The sequence below is a fragment of the Numida meleagris genome, chromosome 4 (assembly GCF_002078875.1).
Source record: "Numida meleagris isolate 19003 breed g44 Domestic line chromosome 4, NumMel1.0, whole genome shotgun sequence".
In the NCBI taxonomy this organism is placed as follows: Eukaryota; Metazoa; Chordata; class Aves; order Galliformes; family Numididae; genus Numida; species Numida meleagris.
Window position 1 is genome coordinate 64750524 of NC_034412.1, and position 10289 is coordinate 64760812.

Sequence of the window (10289 nt, forward strand, 5' to 3'; positions counted from 1 at the left end):
TTGTTCAGTCTGGAGAAGAGGAGGCTCAGGGGAGACCTCATCGCTCTCTACAACTACCTGAAGGGAGGTTGTAGTGAGCTGGGGGTCAGCCTCTTCTCTCTTGTAACTAGTGACAGGACGACGGGGAATGGCCTCAAGTTGCGCCAGGGTAGATTTAGGCTGGACATTAGAAAACACTACTTTTCTGAAAGAGTGGTCAGGCGCTAGAACGGGCTGCCCAGGGAGGTGGTTGAGTCACCGTCCCTGGAGGTGTTCAAGAAACGTTTAGATATAGCGTTGGGAGACATAGTTTAGTGGGGTTGTTGGTGGTAGGTGGATGGTTGGACTAGGTGATCTTGTAGGTCTTTTCCAACCTAGCTAATTCTATGATTCTATGATTCTATGATTCTAAATTGTTTGGAGCTCTGTGGGGATCTCTGCAACAGCCAGCACTATCCAGTACTTTTATTAATGAAATGACTGATGAAAGGAAGGATGCTCCTGCTAGGTGCAGATGGCAACATGCTAAAAAACCTGTCACAATGTTCTTACTTCCAAAATTATCTTCATAATTTGGAGATGTGGTCTAAAAGTAGGATATTTCAGTAGGTCAATTACATAACATTTAGATAGAAATAAGCAGCTGTACAAGAATGGGATGAAAAATGCACAAATTTTGCAATAAGGTTCTCATGATCGTAGATTAAATATATGTCATCAGTGTTATCCTGCTACAAATACGATAACATACAGTGGTATGCATAAAATGGTATCAGCTATAAAACATGTGAATTACTAAACCTAATTGGATCTAGTATAAGTAGCGCAGTAGTCTTTATGTCAATAAACTTACAGTCCCTTAGTTTAGGTCAGTGTTTGCATGATGAGCTAAGAATAGATGAGGTTGTCATTTTATACATTTCAGTATGTTGAAGCTGTTAAAACCTTCTCTCAGAGTCAGACAGATAACTAGATACTTTTTTCTTATTTGCAGTGTTATCATAGCATGAAATTGCTTTATTTATTGAAGTGCCTCATACTTATTTTAGTTTCAGAAGAATAGTAAACAAGTTTGCTAATCAATAATAGTAGCTAGTTCAGACAAGGGTGAACTGAAGAATTATTTTAAGAGCCTGATATGAATTTATTGAAAAGGGATGGATTATAAACCTCATGCTTTCAGGCCTAAAATAACCAGAAGGAATAGTATTCAAGTAATGCAGTTTTTAATTAACAGACAAGGTTTGCAAACTCAATTTCTTGTTAAAGAATGCCAATTTGTTCAAACTGAAAATTTCTCTTAAATAGCATAATGTTTGGCATACATTTCCAGCATAAAAACAGCATGGATTGCAGTGTGGAGTCCAGTGGAGGGCTGCAAAGATGATGAAGAGCCTGAAACATCTCCATTATGAGGAGAAACTGAGAGACTGGAGACCGTTGAGCCTGGAGAAGACTGAGAGGATCTTATCAGTGCTTATAAATATCTAATGGGTGGGAGTCATGTGGATTGGGCCAGGATCTTTTCACTGGTACCTAGTGACAGAACAATGGGTAATAGGCACAAATTAGAACACAGGAAGTTCCATACATACATGAAAAAAAACTCGTGTGGGTGACAGAGCACTGGAACTAGATGCCCAGAAGGGCCGTGGAATCTCCTTCTCTGGAGATATTCATGACCCATCTGGATGCTTTCCTATGTAACCTACTGTAGGCAGCCTGCTTTAGCAGAGGAATTAGACTAGATGATCTCCAGAGGTCCCTTCCAACCCCTATGATTCTGTGATTCTGTGATTTTAGTGTTTCTCATTTTACCAATTAGTTTAATTTCAAATGTCCAGTTTTATTTTGGCTTTGGCTGTTTGATTTGGTTTGAAGCTGGAAAATTTTCTTACTGTATACACTACATTCCTTAGTATAGCCCTGCATTTCCTTTAGTTGCTCCTCATAGGGCATATTCTCCAAGCCCTTCACAAGCCTTGTTGCCCTTCTTTGGACCTGCTCCAGCACCTCCATGTACTTTCTGTATTGAGATGCCCAAAACTGAACACAGTAGTTGAGGTGGGGCCTCACCATTGCTGAGTACAGGGGCAGAATAATAAGTAAAAGTGGAGAAAACCTGCTGTAAAAAAGTTAGCAGACAGGTAGAAGTCCAGAAGAGTATTAATCTTCCACTACTAGTGTTTTCTATGGTTTCAAAACTTTGCTTTTGCAGACTTTTTCAGAGTCTTTTTCAGCCTACAGTTATATATGTATTTATATGATGTGCAAACAAGTATACATTGCCATGAGAGGAAGCCCTGCTATTTTTTGTGGAATAAAATGCAGTCATCTATCTCATTCTGTGGGAGATGCTGCAGACTCATTGAGTTTGCTTGTGATCGCTGGTGTGAGAGGCACAGAATCAGACAGACAATGAGATGCCTGCTATCAGAGCTGTATCAGCAGCAGAAGTGCAACGCTGGTTGTGGCAACAGTACTCAGCTCTCTTCTCTTGCATGCTTGAGAAACAGCACAGCTTCTGTAAATCCTCAACAAACTTCATTTTGTGAAGTCATAGAGCCAACTCTTTGCTGAACAGAGAACTGAGATGTACACAGACCTTCTGAGTGACACTACTGAGAGATCCCTCATGCAAATCATGCTGTCTGCTATCTACACGGTCCCTGGAACTTCTAGCATCAAACATGCTGACATACATAAACCTCAGATATGGGAGTACAAGTCTTTTATCATAGCAGAAATAATTCTGTTGACCTGAAGGTGAACTTATTGTCTGTGATAGTTTAAGACAGCATCTGTACTTAAAGGCAGCAGCAGGTGAAAATGCCATGGGTGCTGTAAAGCCAGACAGCAGTAACTTTATTTACCAAATAAGTCATTTTCCCTTTTGGGCTGGAAGGAGGGCTGTCAGCTTGGGCTGTATTCTCTTCACAGGTGCGAACTTCTGTAATGCAGCAGGAGTTTCACGGGATGGCTGTGACTCTGCAGGTTAAACATTCTGAGGTGAGACAGGTACTGAAAAAAACACTGTTGATTGAAACCAGGCTAATATAGAAAGAAAATTCATTATGAATCCAAATTATCCTGTTTAGGTTTCTGAAAACAATGACTCATAAAGACATGAGAGACAAAAGGGAAGAAAATTAAATTTAATGTACTTGGCAATCAAATCTTCCTGTCCACTTCTAATAATAAACTCTTTGCTTTTATTAGTTTTCTGCACAGTTAGTGGGGGGAACTGGCCCCCTAATTTGAGATGGCAATATGCAGCCACAAGAAATGTGATCATCTCTTTCAGCACCACTGAATTCTTAAATTCTCTCAGCCTGACTTCTGTATTTGCACCTAGTGCCCTCTGTTCTCCGCATTTTATAAGTGGCAATACCCCTTTGATATACCAGATGTGGCTTTTGCTGTGCTTGACCAAACTGTTGGCAGGTCAATAACCCATCTGAGAGGCAAAATGGCTTTTTTTTCATAGGTAGGGCAATACATCTATATTCAGGTGAAGTTTTTCATGCACTGGAGCTAATAATTCCCACAAACATTTAAGTCAACAGCTGTTTATGTAAACAAATACTAATGAGGACAATGCATGAGTCTCATTTCTGGCTTATGAGTGAGATAAGAGTGGTGCCTTTATCTTTGTTTAAACCCCATGAAAGTTGGGTTGCTGATTTTCTGACCATAACACAAGGTTGACCATAGATTAGTCTGTCGCTAAGGGTGTAGTGACTCCTGAAAGATACTCCCTTGCATTTAGAGAGTCTTGAAAACAATTTACTTCTTGGTCTCCTCTGAGTCAGGGTCTCAAAACCTCATAAGTCAGTGTAAACCTGTGCATGAAATAATCATGGCAATGCGAAAGTAGGCATGTTGTATTTGCTGGCCTTTAGAAAAAAGTAAATCGCTTTATCCGAATACGTGCGTGCTCCAAATGGACAGCCTGAAAGTATTTGGATTACAGCACCATTAAAAGTCAAGCGCTGAGAATGAACAGCAAAACTGTAGGCTTTCCAGAACATAGATTCATTTATTATTTATATAATTAATTAGAAGTAGTCAGGATTTGAATGTAAGCATCTTCCTCATGTTATCTCAAGAAAAAATATTGCTTGATAGGATGCTTGTTTACTGCAGCTGTCTTGGCCTTGATTAAAAAATTGACGTCTGAACCAAGAATAGAACGTATATTGTGCTATATGCCACATACGAAAATAATTTTCAAATTGTGCTATTTCCTCATAGTTAAACTAATCTCATCTTTCTTGGCTCCTGGTTGTATGAAATACTTTTATCCCTAAGAGAGAATTTGCATAAAGCTTTTAAAAGTCTTAATAGCTATAATAATTTTAATCTACTATTTAGTGTTTATAATCTATAGTAGGTTGAGATATTTGTGTAAAAGGTAATATTATGGTGTATCTTCTAATCAAAAGAGTAATGATAACATCAAGTATAATGAAACTGTATCTTCACTCTCAGAGACATAAGTTCTATGCAGATATTTTATTCAGTGTCCTTTCTGAGACTGCAGCATTTCCTTACACTGAGATTTCATCCTGCCTCAACTCAAATCAGTTTGCAGCTGAGTTCAGGACTTCTATTGTCATTGATAGGTTTTATTTGTTTACTGGAATATGAAAGACAAAAAATATAAGTCATCTTCTTCATTTGCTATTTATTCAAGGATCATTCTCATCAAGAGGTGCAGCAGATCTGACATAAAGAACCTGCAGCTGTCCCAGAACAAAACATGCATTTTACATAATAGCAGCCTCACACAGCTTTCCTCCCTTGAGTGTCCAGACAAGATACCACAGCATACAATCAATGCAGATCTCTTAACAAAATGTGATATAGACATTGTTCAAGGATTTGATGCAATTCATCTTTTTGAATAGGCAAGATATTTTATAATGATGATTTGGATTAGCAAAGTCTTTGCTAACTATAGAATTTTACAATTACTATGTCAAGAAAGTATCATTTTGGTTTAATGTTGCAGTCCTCAGAAGTTCGTATCTTGCAGTTTTTACAAGATTAGGTAAAATCTTGTAACTATATAATGAACTCTGCAAGATGATGTGGAACAATAAGAAGGCTTGTATGTAGCACAATGGTGGCATGTTTGTGCTGAATAAGTATTAGGAAAATTCTCCTGGATTTGATTTAACTAATGCAAATTGAAAATGAGAATATCCATTTTGTCATGAATTCTAACATGTACAAAATATGTTCCTGATTAGAATGGAAAAATGATATTTAGCATTTCCCATAAAACAAGAAAATTCAGATTATTTTTAAATATATAGTCCAGCTATTAATTGTTATTATTTCTATTATTTTTCCTTGTTAATTTCAGCATATTTAGGGATAAGATATATAAACAAAAACTGCAGAAAGTTTATTAACTATAGTAAATTTGATTTTGAAACAATAATAAATTCTTCAAGAAATATTTCCTTTTTTTTCAAAATCCACATCTCTCCAACTTTTCCCCAGGTTTTGTTCATAGGATAAAATTTCTACATACATATGGGTTTATTTTTAAATATACATATACTGTTTAATATGAAAATAATATGATCTATGCTCTGCAGTTAGAATCTACTAGATCTCAGTTGGGTAATAATATGTATAGTTAGGCAATGATAGTCTTGTCTTTTATCAGAGAAAGCAAAGAAGGAATTTTTTTTAGTGACAATGATGATGTATTTTATAGCATTTGTTATCAGTAAGTCTCTTAAGGGCTGAACATAAATGTGAATAAATTAGGAGAGTCATTGTGTACTTGTGATTTATAAGCTGGTCCAGTTTCACCTACCAGCAGGAATACCATAAGGTAAGTAAATCTCTATTAGATACCTGACACCCACTTAGAGGCTGTGGAAGAGAAAAGATGTACCCAGGTAGAGTATAGTTCCTATTTGCTCTGTAAACTTGAGATTTGTACTGTTTATGAATATCAGGACTGAATAACATCCTGAGTTTCTTCCTTTCCCCACTTCTTGCCTCCCTCACTACGCATTTTCAGAAAGTAAAGTTCATAGGTTGCTGAAGATGCTACAGGATTTCTGTTAAAAATTTTATCATTGTAACATTGCATTATCTCATTTGTTTGAAAAAAAAAATAATCTGTTTAGATATTTAATATCATAGTGTAGTTCGAAACTTTGGGTTTTTTTATAGTAACTCTTCCATAGTGACTTAAATACTTTCTCTAGTGGTGGGAAAATGTTGTTTCTCCATGTCTTCACAGTTTATACAGTCTTGCATATACTTTGCAATGGCAGTGATGCAGTGAGCACATTTAATGATGATCTTCTGTCTAGATAGCATTCAATTCCCTGCTTGTGCATAGCCTTTTCTTTGTAGAGAGCTTGCTAATCTTTTCATAATTCCTTGTTGTACTGTTGTCATCGCTCAGCAAAGAAAATTGATTTTTGAACACGGTGAGGCTAGAGTTAAATTAAGGAATCCCAAAATTAAACTGAGTTTGTTTGTGCGCGTGAAAGCATTCCCTTTTGTAAAAGGATCTCAAAACTGGTTTTTACAACCTGGCTATTTGGAATTAGAGTATTTATTGAGATTACAGTGGAGGCATCTCTGATGATTTTTCTACCTTCACTAACTTTCTACTGTATGAGTCCATGAGTCTACTTAATCTATTTATTTGCAAGAGTACTGTTCCTGCATTTCCATCAGTTTGACCTTTGAAATGCTTACATGAAGCATCTATAGTCTTTACGTAGCCAAACCACAACAAGCTGCTGTTTTCTGTTTGTTTTCCAACTGATAAGGAGCTAGTTTGTATCCTCTCCCCTCCTCTCAGGACAACTCAGAAATAGCTTATTTTTAATTCTTCAGCCCGCAGTGAGGAAAAAAAAAGTCTTTGGATTTGTTTAGGATTTAATGTAATTTGAAGTGTTTGAAAACTGCATGCTGCAAATCCTCCATCTCTGGCTTTTAATTGAAACCAACCAGTGTGCTAGTGCATGGTACTCCCGATACATGCAAATATATGTGCACCTGTCTGCAGTGGAACTCTTCACATTGAGAGAAATGTTGCTGTTTACTTCAGTGATTGCCCATTGAAATAATGATAGTACATTTATATTTAGATACTAGCATATATTTCAAATGATCTTGAAGAACCTTATTATTGCAAGACATTCTGTCAGTCATGAGGAATCTCTAGTGATTTCAGTTCATCATGGTGCTCACATTTCATCACAGACATGGAGATAAGAAGATTTGGGAATTTGGGGAATAATCTTTTGAGCCATTTTGCAGGTCTTATTGCTGTATGTGTTAAAATCTGCCAGTTTTTGAACTATATTTTGAGTAGGAAGTATCTTGTAACCAAGTTGGTGAAATGCAAGCAGAATAAATACATGATAAGATGGGTGGAAAAGAGGCCAAACTACAGGGCTGAAAGGGCAATAATCATTACTGCAAATTCTAGATGGTTATCAATGTCTTTCCTCAGGGACTGGTAGTAGAGCCAATACCGTGTCACATCCTTATTAACACCCTAGATAATGGGATGGAGTATCCAAAAAAATTTCAGACGATACCAGATTCTGGGAAGAGATCAGTACACTGGGAGGAAGGGATGCTATGCAGAAATATCTAAACAAGATGGAGAAGTGGGCTGACAGGAACCTTGTGGATTACAACAGAGGCAAGTGTGAAGTCCTGCATCTGGGGTGAACACCCCCATGGAGATCAGGCAGAGAGGCAAACAGCTGGTTTCCAGCAGAAAACATGGGGATCCTTGCAGACAGCAAGCTGAAGGGAGTCATCAGTATGAACTTGCAAAACATCTAGACTTTTGGTTACACAAACTGATAATTTTTAGAGTCTTACTTGCAGAACTGAGTGAGAACTATAAAAACATATCAACAAGCAGTTGACAAAGGTAAAAAAAAAAAGGGATGTTGTAGCTGCTCCCTTGCCTCACTTCTTTTAGCTTTTAGTGAACAACAACTTACTATTAGCACCACAGGAAAAAAACAGAAATATTTGTGGTACTCAGTAACATAATATAATACTCTAAGCTATGCCTCTAAAAGATTATTACACCTTCCACAATGTGAGGATTTATACTAAAAGTATAAGAGCTGGAGACTTCTTGAGAGAAAAGTGTTAGGTTCCTTAAAATTTCTGTAAGATTTCTGAAAGGAAACCACTTTAAAAAGCTAAAATAAACATCCTTCTGCTTTCTTTGCACCAGGGGCTGCAATATCATGAGACACATAATACAAAAGAAAATTAAATTTAAATTAATGTATCACTGTATGTTTTATTTTATTCAAAAATGCTTCCAGAAAAGCAATTAGATCCCCAGAAAAACAAATTCTGACATAATAAAAAGGCTGCTTTAAAGTAATGACTCCTATTTCATTATATGGGCCCACAGCATCAGAGATGGATGTTGGTGGTATGCTAGTAGAGGTTGAACCTTCCTGTCAATATTCCTTTACATTTTGTTGCCGTGTGACACATGGCAGCAGAGAAGCAGTCTGACAAAACAGCATCTGACATGGAAGTGTGTATAAAGCAAAGGTGTGTCCTGGAATTACCTCATGCAGAAAAAATTGCACCCATTGACATTCATTGATGCTTTCTGAACTTTTATGGAGACCAAAGAGTGGATGTGAACAGTGGGGCAATGAGTGGTGCATTTCAATAGTGGCAACAGCAATGTGAAAGACAAGCCATGTTCCAGAGAGCCATGCACATTTTTACAAGCATGGTATGCAGACTCTTGTTCATCACTGGAGAAAAATGCATAGCAACTGGTGTTGACTATGCTGAAGAGTAGTGTTATGTAGCTGAGAATTTGCTTTAACAACTAGTGTTATCTTTGTGTCTGTTGTATTTTCCATGGAAATAAATAGGAGGCACTACTTTTGTAGCGGCCTACATATTTATAATCTTTCTTTACTATGTTTAGTAAACAGAGTTTTAAATTGCTTTCTTAAGCAATTTAAATTTAATTAAGTATTTTGTTTTTCTTAGCAAAAAGAAAGCATCAGCTTGCTTCAGGTCTTACTTCAAAGGAAGCTGCCTCCTAGAATAGACTGCAGTCTTCTGATGTGGTTGAGCTTGGAAGTACACACACTATATTTTGAGCAGGTACTTCTAGAGTAATTATCGGCAGCTTTCATTCCACAAAGAAATTAAGAGTTTTTCTTCTACTACGTTTAGCTGGGAAGGAAGAAATGTTAGGCTAATCATTGAGGGACCAGACTGACTTTTCAGGAGTGTAATGCTGTTGCAGCCATGAAAACCTACAGCTGATTTGCAGTGTTGGACTACATTGTGCCAACTTAAGCAATAAATGAACTCCTGAGATCCTATCAGCTATAAAGATGGCATTTTACCAGTACTCTGTGGATTGTAAAACTTCAAGAAGAACCTGTATGCCAAGAAAGGGTTTAAGTTACAGTTTTTTGCATAAATATTCAGTACTGAATCTGTGCTTTCATGCGTGTTAAGAAGGAACGGTATTGCTCACTTTATACAAACAGCCTTCTTCACTAGTGGTTAGTGAAACCATCCCATGCATTTTTGTCTTTCTAAACAGACTTCTTCAGGTATTTTGTCACATCTGAAACTAATACTTTGCCATTCGGGAATTCCCTTCCAAAAGCGCATGATATGATCCAGATATGATCCATATGTCTAGGAGTTATGCTTTGTGAGAGCTAAATAAATAACACATGTAGTAAGCTTTATAATCCATAATATAGAAGTACCATATATGACCATCATTAAGGGTGCATGTTTAGTCGAATCAGAGATGTTCAATCATGTAAAAAAGTTCCTCTACTAAAGCAAGGCAGACAACAGTGCTGTATTTTAGGTTAGATGCGTAAGTAACTGCTGTATTAAATTGGGATCTAAATTGCTGCATTTTCCTTACATTATATTGGCACATTTAGTCAAATACCATGAATGCTCTTAGAAAAATTTGTAGAGTCATTTATATTGCACAGGATATCAGTATATTGGGAGATAACTTCGGGAAAGCTAAGCCTGAGAAGAAGCGTAGCATGAAAGCCAGACTACCTGTTGTGGAAGTGACTCAGCATTCAAAGTCTTTCCATTTTCTTCCAAGTTATTGTACAGTCAGCATTTATTTTGCTGTCAGAGGAATCCCTTTGTAGACTTCTTCAACTTGTCAATAGAGTAAGACTGTATTAGGTTGCTGAGAAATTTTATTTATTTTTATATTTATTTGAATGTGCAAACATGAGTGCCTAATAGTATAAATTTGGTATGCCAGTTCTAGT